At 35.7% G+C, this 15,845-nt stretch overlaps 1 protein-coding gene and 1 non-coding gene across 4 annotated transcripts in view; both read left to right on the top strand.

The window, feature by feature from the left end:
- Nucleotides 1–2,926: 2,926 nt before the first annotated feature.
- Nucleotides 2,927–15,845, top strand: part of LOC118268502 (sushi, von Willebrand factor type A, EGF and pentraxin domain-containing protein 1) — a 79,678-nt gene continuing 66,759 nt past the window's right edge. For 2 of the 3 annotated variants that reach the window (XM_035583027.2, XM_035583026.2), the window contains exon 1: nt 2,927–3,112. The gene's annotated coding sequence lies outside the window, so the exon portion shown is untranslated. The remainder of the gene's footprint in view (nt 3,113–15,845) is intronic. The other variant, XM_035583025.2, reaches the window with a different exon arrangement.
- Nucleotides 7,455–7,527, top strand: Trnar-acg (transfer RNA arginine (anticodon ACG)). The gene has a single exon. It is a non-coding gene; the product is annotated as a tRNA-Arg (tRNA).

Here is a 15,845-nt window from a genome sequence, read left to right as displayed (position 1 = left end):
GTAGGTACATGTCTGTAAATGTAAGCGTGAGTGGAAGGTAAGATCTATATTAGTCAGCCTAGAATTTCTCAGACTTCATTTTGGAATAGTTCGAATGTCGAAAATTTACTATTTCGAACGTGAATCTAATAATACTATCGAATTTCCAACCTCAAAGGGCTCTTCAGCAAGACAGCCGTTAAGCCGTTAAGTGTGAGAGAGCCATGCTCGCCACGAATGGGCCGGTTCGACCGGAGTGATACTACTACATCACAGAAAACTAACGTGAAACAACACTTGCGTTGTGTTTTGTGGTGCGCGTGAGGTTACCGATTCCTCAACACTCCTTAAAATTTTAACTCCGAAAAGGCCGGCAACGCACTTGTAACGCCTTTGGTGTTTTAGGTGTTCATGGGCGTCGGCGATGGTTTACCATCGGGTGATGCTTCTGCTCGATTACCGACTTATACCATAAAAAAAATCAGTTACTTCAAAATTTTTCCGTTATAAAACTGCAATACCAAAGCGCCTGAAAAGCGTGGATACTAACCGAATTACGTTCGTTTTTCAACTGATGTAAATAATATTTAGCATCAATCGACAAAGAAATAACACATGTAGCGGCAACAAATATTCTAATAAACTGTTACATAGCCCTGTTTACAAACACAAATATGATTTGTCATTCGCCATTGCTATGTACATCCTCTACATAACGGTCCTGTGGTTTATGGTATCCTTATAGTATGAGTCGTCGGCCTGAATAGTGACGTCACTCTTGGAGAAAGTACCACATTCTTAGCCTATTGTCACACGTGGTCCACTTAAAATGCTTGAATAAGCGCTTATTCTCGTAAACTAAGTTGTTTTGGAAGTGAAAATGAGGACTTCGGTACAATGGACTCTTTTTACTTGAGTTGTTTTGATTTAAGTGACCATGATGCTATTATTCCTCGTATATAAATAAGTAATTTTTTTTTCGCCATGGGCGAGGCAAGGGAGTGTCAGACTCTTACTGACTAAAAACCACCCCGTTCCTACTCCAGTTTTTCGAGCCGGAGTCTCGGTAAACCCGCTAGTTACCCGGTTAATCCGCAGCTCCGGAACAGACATCAGCCCTATTGGGCCCCATCTGTGGTGATCTAATGGCTATATTGAAGAAATCGGATAATACAACATTATGGGATAGGCCAGCAAACGAACAGACAGATTACCTGATGGTATGCGATGAACATACGAAACATCAGAGGTGTTATATGTACGTTGCCGGACTTTGCCTTTTGGGAGTTAGGGATTGGAGAATTTAGGAATTAAGGATTAATATAAAGTTAACTATGCTATGTATAGAGTCGTTGCAAAAAGTCGTTTCTATTCCATTCCGCAGCGAGCGGTATAAATAACACGTACTTCTTGTATTATTTTTCCAAATAATCATCGCAGGTTATCTTCATTACGCCTACTCAATTTATCTAATTTTCATTAATTATGTTACGATTCTCATATGATGACGTAATTATTTAATTAAAAAGCCATTAAAGCATCCTATTTTTTACTATAGTAATAATAATCATCATTAATTGGAACAATATAGAACTATATTATGTTTAATGCCATTTATTTTTTAATGTATTTTTAAATCTTAAAGTAGAAAATGGTAATATTGCTATATTAACTGTTAATATTGCTATATTACCAATTTATTCTTGTTTAATCACAAAACAGAGATGCTGCGAGAAATACATATAAAAATAAATAACTTCGACATTGACCTTTCAAGTTTTGAATGGTAATTTTTTGTGGTATTTTTACAGTAAGATGAGTCATCATAATTTACAATAGTTAGCAGTCATCAGCCATCCTTTGAATGGATAATATTCAAGTATTATTACAATGCTTGTTGAAAGACTATTCACATACAAATTCAGGGAAAGTATACTAATTTTCTATACTAGTGTCCCATTTTTTACTCTCAATTTAGAACCTTACCTACTCGTATATTGTTTTGGAAGAGGACTTATAACACAGGCATTGTTTGCCTAAACGGAGGCTTCAAATACAAATCTGGAACTATTTGCTGATTGTGACAGTAATGTTTTTTGCCTACTCTTTCGGGGATAAAAGACGTGACGATAAAATATGTATGTCCCATTTTTTACAAAATACATTTTTAAAGACATAACTTTGATAATATTATTACATATGTGATGATTTTTTAAATTCTAGCCTTCCTAAGTCACCATGTATGAGAATGCCGTTGTCTTTGGCGTCAACTTGAATATTAAATATGTAACCCACAACTCTACAACAGCTTAGTTAGTAGTTGTGTGTAGAGATTGCCGAGTCGCGCCATGTTATAGTGGAACGGGGAATCGTCGCTGTTCAAGTTGTTGAAGATTTAAAAAGTAGACTAGAGTTTGAAAAATATACTTCGAGTTAGGTACGGTTTGTTTGGGGTGTCGTGTCTTAACAAGCGTGTGTGTTAACAAATGCAATGTTTATTATTTAAATAGTTCCTTGTTATTTAAATTGTTCAATAAATATTTTTCTCTCGAATAAAATGCAGTGAAAATATTTGCTTACCGAAAACCATATTTTTACTCACCATCAAGCGAGATAGCGGCCAAACGTCGACATATCAAACGTAAAAAAATGTTGAATTAAATTAAGAAAAATTACCTGACCTGCGTAAGATTTAACACAGCAGTACTAAAAATAACGTCATATTTTCCATTGCCATTGCCTCAGAACAACCGTTACATACACGTTTTCATTTTACAAAGAAAATATCGATACCTCAAATTACTATAATATGAAAAATAAATAATGTCTCAATGTAACGTTCGATGACTGAAACTCATCGATGGGCGACGTTCACGCACACTAGCGCAGCGCTCGTACCGGTGTGTAGGTAACCGTAGTCTCATTCTTACCTGCGCACGCGCGCCTGTCGTCTCGAAGAAAGCCTTAGTGCTGACTTGGCGGCCGTCGCGACCGCACCGGCCTGCCGACATGTGGCAAACCTTGTGACTCAAGTGTTGTGAATTGTGTACAAGCACAGTGGCCGTGCGTTAACCCCAACCCCTGATAGTGCTTAACCGGATTTTTAGTTGGAACGCCCCGCGGCGTGCAAAAGGTGGGTGCAGCCTAAATCTTCCGTATTATCTAGATGTATCATTGCTAGCTCAGTCGAGTGTTAATTTAAGGTAATGTGAAAGTTGTGACGATCGATCGTCGAGTTCGAGGAGTCAGCGATGTTGACACACTTTTGGTTCAGGTGTGGTTACTAGCAGGTGGGCGCGCCGGCTGTATGTCAGTAATACGTGTCCGACCAAAATTCCAATCTCGAGAGACCGCTTTCGGCTCGACAACTTTCTTCCGGCTGAGGTGTTTGACTCTAGCGTTCTATGGGATTGTTACGTCGTTGTCAATGAATACAAATGTTAACAAAACATTGAGGTAACTGCCGAAATGCTCGTGATAATAAAAGCTCGAGATTACGCGAACAAACGGAAGACATCAACGCGCTCCGTTGAGTGTCTTACATCTGAAACACTTTACATTGTTATAGCACGTCGTTATCTTAACTTTTATCTGGGATAGGATAATAGTGGGATTCAGCTTTATCATCATCATTACATTTACGTGTTTTCGTCTAATCTGAGAGATCTGTACGCGGCAACAGCCACTAATTCTGGGAGGAAACATGTTCTTCCGTGCGTCTAATTGCTGTTATAATTTAGCAAATTTTAAATTCACACGAGACTTTTTAATACCATTTTTATATCAATAATTTCTTCAATCCAATAACGGAATAAGATTTCTAACAACCTAGTAATCATAACAACTAATTAAGTTAAAACTTTAATGAAGTGCACGTTCAGTATAGTTTAAAATCTAAATGATTACACTATAAACATGAACTGGAGGTAAACGGGGACACTGCGAGTATACCTAGTGACGAGGTTGGACCGGTCTCCCTCCTCCCCCGCAGCCGCCCCCCTCACTTCCCTCGTCACCTCAGTAACTTGCGATGCGCCTGAGTGCATCCCTCGCATCTATTTTCATAAATTATAAAAATTATCTTAATGCATGCAATTTGCAAACGAACATCTCTTGACGTTATGAACAGATTCAAAACTATAGACCAATTAATATGTGCAACTGTAATTTGACTTGTAAGATGGGGCCAAGCCTTAATTCCTACTGACAATAATTTAATCTAGGAAGACAGATATAGGTATAGAGATAAATAAACTAAGCTCGTGATCTCTACACTTAGTGCCAAAGCACCAAACAGTGCCAACGTGGTTCATATTTGGCACAGGAGAATAGGATTCTGACATCTGATCAGCAACCTGATCATCCAAAGACTGTTGACTACTAAAGGTAAATAATAACAGAACCATTGCTAGAAAAAGTTAAAAGATTAAATTAAAGGACTCGAGTTTTCAGTTAGTATAACATACAATTATTATTAATTTTTATACATATGTATAATATAATTTAGCTTATAGCAATTTCATTCTAAGAATCTCGATGAGTGTATATTCGATTCATATTCAAAATATCTGCTTTTAAATTACCACCTTTCACATGATAGCTCAGGTGTCCAAGTCAAATGTCATTAATAAAACATTTTTTCTAAATTAACACCAAGAGTTCAATGACATTCGTCAAACTCCATTAAATATACAAAAAGAATTAATTACGATAAAAAAAATATTCAATTCCATATCGATCGTACCTACTACTGAATTGGGTTTGTGGTACCGATAGGGTGTTGCCGCACTCTGTTGAATAAATCATTTTTTGGGAAGAAATTCATACCTACGACTCGATTCGAAGGTTATTCGTGAAAATCTTCCCGTGTAAATAAAATTCTATGTGTACGATATGAATAGAAAATTGCAGATGAATACTGAGAATCGAGTAAATATTGCATTCAAACACATTGCAGATGATGTAATTATCACAGATGACAAAACAAGTCAACTCTATAGAAATCATTAAAGAAAAACGTGTCAAAACAATATCTATTGCCAACTAACTTGGAACCAATTGAGAAATAAATCTGAACAAGTAAAAACCATGTCAAACCTTCCTCGATGCAAAAAGAACAATGACAATGATCAGGAACTAGACGAAACCAGAAACGCTTCATAATAACGCATTACAAGATGAACTAAAATCCCACGTTAGTAAAAACCTGCGCATATTTCATGCTGTTCTATAATTACGAACAAAGAGAGCATTATAAACAACGTTTGGCAAAAAATAGCAGACAGGTCATTGAGGACAAAATAATGTTTTATTTGATCATTGTGTAAGAATCTAAATAAATAAGTTCGGAGCCATCCAGTTTGAAGATATTATAGCTATTGGCACGTCGTTCTTTGTATTGAATTAAGCATCTCTTTGTGACTTGACAGCAATTTTAGAACAAGATCATATTTCATTTTATTTTTGCTTTTTAAAGTAACTCAGATTATTTTTATGCTTCGTAGTAAGTTTGAATCTATTACTTGAAAGTGACTGTCAATCAAAGATCGTAAAATTGTAACAGATTAAAATACGTAACTTTATGCCATCAGAGAATTGTGCACGTAACATTTTTCCACACTCTCACCATAACACAAGAAGCTGGTAATAATTGTGTTCAAAACCATTTGCCGGATAACAGCCCATCAACACATTTGGACGCCCATTAAAGCAATACTTTTAATTCCATAGAAATTGAACCAATTACTCCATTCAAAGATCATGATGCTAATTTGACTAAACATCAAACCCGTAATTATACTACTAAAATCGTGTTCAAAGAGAAAGTGTTACATACGCCTAAAGACACTTTAATTCTAACTATCCACGCTATGAATCGACCCGCATGGAAAGTAGAGTACCTGCATTTTGCATTAAAACTATGATTGCAAAAACTGCACAAAGTAAAACTGTATCTAATTGTTGCAAAAAATCTCGTCGAAAGAATTAAACTAAATAAATGTTCTTACTTGTTTGAATTCAATGTAAAAATTTCTTTCTCAATGTTTCTTCGGTTTGTGTCCGAACTTTGTGGTGGAATTCGTTAATATTTATGACAACCGGTCGCCGGTTGGTTCTCGACGTCATATCTAATTTTAGAGTTGGCTGCAAACGATTTTGAAATGAAGTATCTATGGTATCTTAGACAGAATCGAATGGCGACTGGATATTTAAGACAAATTGAATACTTATTTCAAGTACCTAGTTGTTATGTTAGCTTCTAGTCAATACGCTAGTCACTGCTACCACTTCAAATACTTCATTCACTACCAATACTTTCTCAATATTTGCACAAGCATCGCAAAAGAAATTCTCGCTAATGAACAAATATCAATAACAACTCTCGAAATTTTCTAAGGTCTCTCCCACATTAGACCCTCAAATTACTCAATGCGGTTTGTTATATAACACAAGCGGCTAATACCGCAAAGCGATACGTTTGAAGATGTGAGTCGAGCCAACGGTTACCAGCCCGTTAGTGCTAAGGGGGTCATGCGCGCTCGAGTCGCGTGCGCAGCTTTCAACACACCCGACATTACTTGCTATGCGACCTGGAATACGAATATTTTCTTATAATAGGAAACGTGCGGTACTATAAAACAATAAAACTGTTCAAATGAAATCGATTTCAATGTATGTAACTTTTACTCGGTTTTATGAATGGTAAATTTTGCAAATTAAGAATTCGGAGAGAAACTTCACCGGCCTAATGTTTGCATAAATACACGTTACGACTCACCATATTACGACAATTAAGTAATTAAACATCAAGTATACATGTTCGAGGGATATATTTTTCGAAAGTTTTCAGTGTGAGTGAAAGTTATTAATTTAGGTAGGTATATACATATACTTATTATGCAAAATGGAAATGGATGGTAATAATGATTTGATTATTACGGAAATATATAAATGATTAATTTAAAGGGCTTCCGATATTATGTAAAGAATATAGAGGCTTGGCCAATGTGACCTAATGTACTTAATTATTTTATGTATATGTTTTGAGGTAGAAGAACGTGAAAAATATTTCTCTTCAATAAAAACAATCTCAATTCAAGAAAACAAAACTTACTATATTTCTTTAAAATCTTCTTTCTCAGAAAAAAATTACTTTTCAAACATATTCTTAGAAATGAAAAGGTCAAAATATTAACTTGAAACACAAGTAAAGGTTATTTTAAAACTAAGGTTATTACACTCAACTGTAAAACATAAACGAGTTAATCAAACCCAGTCACTTTGTCTAAAAATTGTTGGACAAACAAAACATGGTCGGTGCTAATGTCGTGTCGTGTCGTGCATGACCGAACGTGTAATAATGAAAATCAACCTTGGTAAATCAATTTCCAAATCTTGTCTCTTTGAACAACATTGACAGTGTACACGTCACCATAAGTCTAATTTGATCAACTTTTTTGGCAACACAAACAAGTGGTCCTGTGGCGCAACGGATAACGCGTCTGACTACGGATCAGAAGATTCCAGGTTCGAATCCTGGCAGGATCGAAACTTTTTGCTGTTTTGATCTCTAGTATTTTCTATGCATTTTATTTTATTTTTTATATATTTTTTTCTCATTACATCATGTTTTTAATTAAATAAAAATATTTTCACGGCGACTAAGTTAGAGCTTCCGCTCTATTTACGACAGCTCAAAGGCTGTTAATGAATTCGATTATCTAGAGAGAATTCGCTTCCGCATACGCTTCCGACGATTCAATACAACTACTGAACAGAAAGTACAGTTTCCTATCAGTTGACGATAGTGAAACATACACTATTTCAAAGGTTCTAAAGTTCAAATTCCAATGTTGAACTCGTTACAATTTAGATAGAGTAAAGCCAGAGATAGCTTAAACTGTTTTAATTCAAGTCTTCACCTAGTAGATATGACACATTTTACACGAGAAAAATAATACCAAATAAAAACTTAATGGTAACTTCTTAATTAAAATTGTATTCTTGGCAATTACTGACAAAATTAAAAAAAAAATGCAAGAGCAGCAAAAAGTAATACTACTCGTAGTCATCAGATGCAGACGTCGGCAGATGTCAGCGAAAATTACATCGATGCATTTATTTTGTGCAGCAGACTTAAAAAGATCTTAACGATTATCAACACCACAATTAAAATCAACAATATTAATGAAACAATGCATAATTATGCTATAATGAAGGCAGAAACAATTTTAAATGACAAAGGCTAAACAAAGGTTAGAATAGATATTATTTTTGATAACAATGAGACTTACAAAAAAGTAATAAATGAAGCCAAAGGTTATATAATCCAGCCATAACAAAATTTAAATTAAAGGCGCGATCTTGAAATAAACTAAATGCAGAAAGACCTTCCTTTTCGAATGCTGTAACCGAAATTAATCTACTAAAGCAACTGAGTGCAGTGGCCCGTTTTAACGAACATAATTTGTCAAAAGCATTTCAAGAGACGACTCTAGTAAATGCTAATATTTTGCTAACTGATCAGTGGGATGTTTACACAAACAATTTCTTCATTAACACTCAGAAAGAGTTGAGAGAAAATACTTAAACGAATCTTTCATTCTAACTTTGAGATTCTGAAGACATTTTTTTTAATCCAAATAATATTAATAAAACATCTGTCAATCAAACTCAAACTACAACAAGAACTATAGTAGCGTGGCATAGAATATAAAAATGTAATATTAAAGATTCGCCATATACAAACATTTTTTAATGTATTTTAATCCTTAAAGACATAAAATCTAGTGTTTGCTTTGATAGCTGGAATTTCCACGGTTGCCGGTCCACATACAAAACTTGTTAATTTGCATTCGTGCCATCTCGCATTCAAGTGGCATTATTTAGGAAACGCCGTGGAATCTCTGTGTAACGGTCGGTCGACCTGTCGCAGCGGCGAGTGGCCGTGCGATACTTGGGTAGCTACTGATTCTATTTGATCGCTTTGAGCTCTGCCTTGCTCATTTACTATAGCGTGAAGGAGACTACGTATTTTAAATCCGTCCATCGCGTTAGATGGATTTACTTTCGTACTATTTTTTAAAAGTTATTTTCTTTTCTTTTCTTGACTTCTCCCATCTTGGGCGAAGCGAGAGAGAGTGTTAGACGCTTACTCACTAAAACCCACTCGGTTCCTACTCCTGCTTTTCAAGCCGAAACCCCGGTAACCCACTAGACAATCCTCAGCTCTGCATCGGCTTTTGACTTGGAGAGTATTTTTAAAACAATCAAAGAAATTTAATTAAAGTTAGTGCCACTTTTAATAGAAGGACAATATTGTTACGTAAGTAAGTTACCTTGATCAGAAGTTTCTCCCAGCATGAATAACAGATTGAGTTCAGTCAATATCGTTTATGTAGAACAATCGTTCCGAATCCAACGATATCCAATGTCATCTTTATTTATAGGCAATTCAGACTGACATAGGAGCAGTTTACACTTACTTGTATGGGATTGGTGGAGCTTATTGTACTGCAAATATAGAACGATCGTGAGTATTGGATGTGTTCGGAGATTAGACATTATTAAGAATATTCTGCGAATCGGGCTCATAGATGACTTTGTTTTCTGAATTGTTTATTTATACATCTAGATCCTAGAGTTTATTAGTAGATAGTAATAGTCCTATTGCGTTTATTTTGTACTAGCTTCTGCCTAGGATTTTCGGGAAATCTTTAGTTTCTAAGATTAGCGTAGTCAAACAAACAGACAAACAGACATACAGATAAAATGGAAAAGCATTGTTTTGAGATATAAAAGGCTTCCATTATATTTTTTAAATCTATTTACCGTGTACAGACAGCGATCAATAACAGTTTTATTATATGTATAAAAGATAAATAACAATCAAGATTTGCATTATGCACCGTCGTATTCAATTACCTAGACAAGGCTCGTTTAATGAACTAGTATCGCAAAAAGTATTATTTGTATACGTTGTTGCATGTGGGCGTCAGCGATAACCTGACCGCCGTTCCGACATGGTTTGTAGATAGCATTACTGATACATTTGTATGTCTAATTTATTTCGATATTACATTGTAGCGGTCTCCTTGACTCATTGTAACCTCCAGGGACGATCGATACCCAGGTCGAGCAAAAAAGTATAATTGGGTTTCCTCTCTTTTATTTCTTGTTAGCAGCATCTTTTATTCTTGTTGTCGAAAACCTGTTCTGAGGCAGCTGCAGATAAATACAAGGAAGTAGGTTCAAATAGCTGAGAAGGCGTTAATATTGGTTCTAGAATACGCTCAAAGACACGTAGGCTTCGCTCAGGGTTGGTACAAATATCTGCATAATTTATTTAACATTGTTAAGTTAGCCTGCGGTATCAAAAATAATGCCTTACATACAACAAATTCTCTCCATAATAGCAGACACATAGATGGCACAAACAGTCAGTAACATGTCGAAACTGACAACTACAATACTTTCGAACACCGTAAATTAATCAGCTCTATTTACCTAAAAGGATATAGAAAAAACAGTAATAAAAAATAGGAAGTTATATCGAGTCGTAATTCTAAATAGAGCGTCGACCCTATTTCAAGTCTCCCTTCACAAATGACCTTGTGTGGACGCAAGGCCTACTGTCGTTCGCTTCGTAGGAATGCGAACATAATGCCACTATGTTGACGAACCTAAAGATAAATTCCTGCATAGAATACTTACATTAGCCCTAATAGGATTTGTGAGAGGTTGATTAAGAAATCTAAGAACGTTTTATTGATAGATCTAGAAGAGTTGGTGTAAGCTAAAATGGTTCGAATGTAAATAGGTGTTATACGACTAAAGCGCCATCAGCGAAATCTGTCTAAAAGCAGATTCTAAGGGTACTCATGTAAAGTATGTCAGTACTTAGCATCCTGAAGGAGAAAGAGAAAGCCGTAATATTAAAAGCATCGTTCCAGAAAGGACCGATAAAATAAACCATAAACCACTATTGCTTAACGTAAAATATTCTCAGAGCTTGTCAAAATAAAATCGCAGGCAAACGTGACCTTTCAATCCTACAATATTCTTATTGTGTTGTGTCATACAATCTTGAACTTTAGAATATAAAGTGGATTCATTATATAAATACTGGCTACACACACTGGTTTTATTGATCAAGTTTTAAAAGAATTTCGACCAATCCATGTGACTAATAGAAATGCGAATTAATGAATCAGACTTTTCGAACTAACTGTGACGGATGTAAAAATTAAATCTTTTCATAAAAATATCGATTTAATAAACGTTTTGCTAAGGCATTCGACCTCCATTTGTTTTGCCGTTGCTTAAGAAAACCGGTCTTACAGGAATCGAAATAAAGCTCCTAATAACTTGTGAACGAAACTGCAATTGCCGCAATCACCGCTCGCTGTAGGTTGTCTGATGTCGATATAATAGACCGAACTACAGCAACTACGGCTAAAATACGTTTTAGAAGGTACAAAGCATGTGACAAAGCGTGTGTTGGCATCCGTTCAATACGTGATAAAACTTAAATAGATAATTGAACGCGGTTCGACTAGCTCAGGAATTTTTATGTCTCAAGTTTTCTAAACAAATACCGACAGCAACTAAGCAATTAATATTGATAACCGTAATAACAGACATTGTTTAGCAACTAACTCAGACTTAGTATAAAAGAACATGCATTTTGAAGAGGATTTTTATCTAGAAGACAATTCAGCTCATGAATAAAATTACGTTCGTAAGCGCTTTCGACGCCTTCAATGAGAGTACAAAGCCTTTACACAATCTGTTGAACCACTTATTATACGAGCAAACGGGTTGTCTTGTCATTGTGTCTCGCAACACGGTAGATATCAAAGCACGTATTCAAGGTAATATTGCCCAAAGTTATTCTGAAGCATGTCCATACTTCAATCAACTAGGATTTACAGCGTCTGAGCTGATATTAACTATAATGTATTGTCATTGGATGCTTTTGGCAACTCTCGTACAACTATATTACTGTTTTATGGTATTAGTTGTCGATTTAATAGCATCGTGGTGAAGATATCAATGATAAGTTACCCCATTTCTCTTAATATACGTATGTATAGATGTATCTTCCACAGACCGCCCCTTCACGGGATTATAGAAACGAATATTTTTTCCTAAGGAATTCTTTTATCCTCTTCGCGAGATATTACATTTCGTTTCTCTTCAAATTCACTTTGCAATGTTTGACGGGTTTTTGTTTTTTACATAAAGAAATAAGAGAAAAAGTCTGACCGTAAAGTCCCGCTTACCGAGAATCCGTCGGCCGTGAATATTTCCCTAAAAATAAATATACAAGAACTGTACACCGTGAACAGGTTTCAATGCTTGTTACTGAATGTGTATCGTGAAATCAAATTTGCCCGCCTACTTAAGTACTTGGCGAGTCGATAAACAACCGCTTTAAGTAAACCAGTAGTCCGTTATCAGTTTCTACTTCTGTCTACAAAGACACACAAAAGAAGAATGCAAAACAGAAACTCATTTGAGCAGAGTACTAAAACTTGAGTCTATTGCAGTGACTAATTACTGAGTCGGTCTCATTCAAATAAAACCTTCGAACAGTCTAGCCATGACCACAAGCACTGCAGTTGCAATGTCCCCGGGACGTAAGAAAAATAAAAATGGAAGCTGTAAACGAGAAAAATCCCTGCATTCATTCCGAGTGCTCACGTAACTGTGAGATACTTTGCAATTATTTAATCGGAACTCAATCACAGTCGCTACTTATCAAAATGCATAGTTGAGCTACCAAGAATTTGGGTCAGCATTAATACGTGCATAGTACTTTATAACGGCGTGTGACCAATATAGAAATAAATCTATTACGTTAAGACACGTAATGTTCCATGCTGCTGATTCCGTATTTAGGAAATATTAAGTGACTGTGTACACGCACCGACGCCCAGTGTTTGAATCACTTGCAAATAAGTAAGCGAGGTAGCATATTAAACAAATATTCTCACGTATCCCAGTCAATAACCATTCGTGTGGATTACGTGACCGTCAGCTTAGATACGTGTTTTCCAAAGAAATATCTTATTTTCAAACAAACATGTACTTTTCTATAAAGTCGTGGTAATTGACAATTTCTTATTGAGCTTCTATCATGCTGAAAATGCGTCATGTGAGAGAAATGTTACTCAGTCTAAATACATATAAAGTTACAAATGCCAAGCATCTTGGCTATATTGTGTGTATCCAATTTCTTTTCACATGTTGAGTCAAGTCAAGTAGAAGAGTAGACGAGCCGTGTGCAGAGATATTCTAGTTCATACATTTTTCACAAGTTATATAATAGTAATTCAACTTCAATAGCCGGTACTCGAAAATAGCTCTTAAAACACTTATTTAGCAATCAAAATGCACTTTAGACAACCACGAATCTATTCTTTAAAATCGTTCAGTTCAAAATATCCTAAGCCTGCTCAAATCTGAGATTGAAGTCATAAAGATGTTTATTATTCTACAGCCGTCTTGCGGCCACTTCCAGAATAACAAATGTTAACACTACAATGCTATTCGCTAAAGAAACTGACGATATCACCGTAGCACTTTCGAATACCATCAGAATATAAAACAAGAACCCAACACAGGTAACAGTTAAAGGTAAACCTTAAAAGCTAGATAATACTACCAAAATTGCTACAGTGACCTCGATATGACGCCCATTTAGATTTACAAAACGATATAACGTTATAGTTATTGATATTCGATATTTCGTCATATATATTTATATTTAACTGTTTTGCAGCTAAATTCGCCAGACCAGCTATTGTGTTACGTGCTAATGTAATATCATTAGCACATATTTTACTTTTTACTCGTGTTTTTTTGCTGTCAATTACCCATTTTATAGTTTGACACGCTATCAATATAGTGAGTAATAGAGCAAAACTTAATGGACATTAATATGATTTTCGTTAAATGTAAACACTTGAGTAGACTTAAGTTTGCATTTGCGTGTTCACTTGTATAAACAGTTGCATGTTTCACCCCTAACATTGTAATAGAAATAATGGCCATATGTAGAAAAAAACTTAGCCAATCATAATTACACTGTGAACTTCAAAGATTAGAAAAACTAGTGGAACTGTTTCAATCCAATTTGTCTTCGCAACCGCAGTCGGATTGCAGAAGTTTATCAAGTCGGGCGGACCAAGCAAGGTTGTCACGCCGCACAATTTCTCACCGCTTGTAAAATAATATTGTCAATGTTTTTTTTTCATCGGTTATTATCACATTAGCTACATGCAATAACAATACACCTTTATACAGTGCAGCTAAATTATGAAACGGTATTTAAACACTCGTTGAACAATAGATTACCTTTGGCTATTATCAAATTAAGAATTCGTTATTATGTCACATTTACAGAGTTGGGGCATCTAATTTCGGATTGAAGTTTAGTAGACATTTAGATGAACTTACATCATTTCATGAAATGCTCCGAAGATTTGTCGGAGCATTTTCCGTCTCTTTTCCTAAAAGCAGTTGATATTTAGGACTATAGTTTGTGTAAAATTCGGGACCAGCCCTAGAATACTTGGCAACGGTGGGTAAAGGCCGGCCGCACCTCTGCGCCATGCGACGTGAATGCCTCTTCGGTGACATCTTTAAACTCTTCTACTCCCATCAAAGGCATTGTGCTTCGACAATACGACACTCTCGCAAACTTTTCCTATTTCTGGTCCCAGCTGTATTTTTTACAAAAGCCCCAAGTTTTTTCTTGTAACTGATGAAGTTAAAGGGTAATCAGTCTTGTTACGTGACGAGCTTGAAATTAAGGTTCAGCCACTTTTTACTAGCAGACTAAAAGTAATTACAGTGGTATTTGGTATTCTAAAGGACATTAACTTTATACTCAACATACGCGTCACATTCACATTCTCACACCCACGCACTCCGACATATAGGAGCATAGCAAACATGTTGTAAAAGTGTATTCAGTTTCCCAACTCGTGTTTTTCTTCTGTGGACAAAGCACACAAAAATTTGGCCTGCTTACACAGTCAAGTTGAAGGTCAATATTTAGATTATCATGAAATTTGCAGCTATAATCAGCTTAAAAGAGAGTCCTGACTGAACAAAACTCGTTTCATTATACAAGTCGACACTTTTTTTGAAATTCAGACATGATCAGAGTAACAATCAAAAAGGTGAAATGATCTAATTTTCATATCTCCACAGTAACATTAACGAGCGAGCAAGCAAAACGTGTCAAATGTTCTTTGTGCGAGAACAAAACCGTATTGTACGTATTTGTTTCATCGAAAACAGCGAACGTTAGCGGAAGGGATGCATGCGCAGCAAGGTCGCGCGTGGAGCCCGACCGTACGAGTCAGCAAGTTTCCACACAACTCAGCTTTAGCAGAGAACTAAGACAGAGTGATACTTTAATCATTTAATCTCGTGAATAAGAAAGTTCTGTTTGTTTGTGTGAAGTTGACACGAAAAGTTGTGGATGAATCTTAGAAGTTGTTTGGAAACTGTCTAATAAACTCTCCCTTACCGGATTATGTGTGTGACAATTACTTTTACCATCTCTCAATCACAATTTATCTACGAAAGTAAGATTCGCTAGAAGTTCTTTTTCGCAAATGTCGAGTAAAAATGCTCCCTGCTCCCAGACATTTTATTTAATTGCACGTTTAATTTAATGTGGAGGTTCACGGACGGAGCGTCGTCATTATTAATTTAACTCAGTTTTACTTGAATCAGAATCAGACCGGCTACTTTAAGCTCTTTCCCTCATTATTCTAGATTCTCTCTCATAATGAAGTTTGCTTTGTTGTTATTAATTAGTAATTTTCACATTATAAGTACCTATAGGA

This window comes from Spodoptera frugiperda, chromosome 29 (assembly GCF_023101765.2).
Source record: "Spodoptera frugiperda isolate SF20-4 chromosome 29, AGI-APGP_CSIRO_Sfru_2.0, whole genome shotgun sequence".
NCBI classification, from domain to species: Eukaryota; Metazoa; Arthropoda; class Insecta; order Lepidoptera; family Noctuidae; genus Spodoptera; species Spodoptera frugiperda.
The sequence above is the reverse complement of the archived record's forward strand: the minus strand, read 5'-3'. Positions and strand labels throughout refer to the sequence as shown.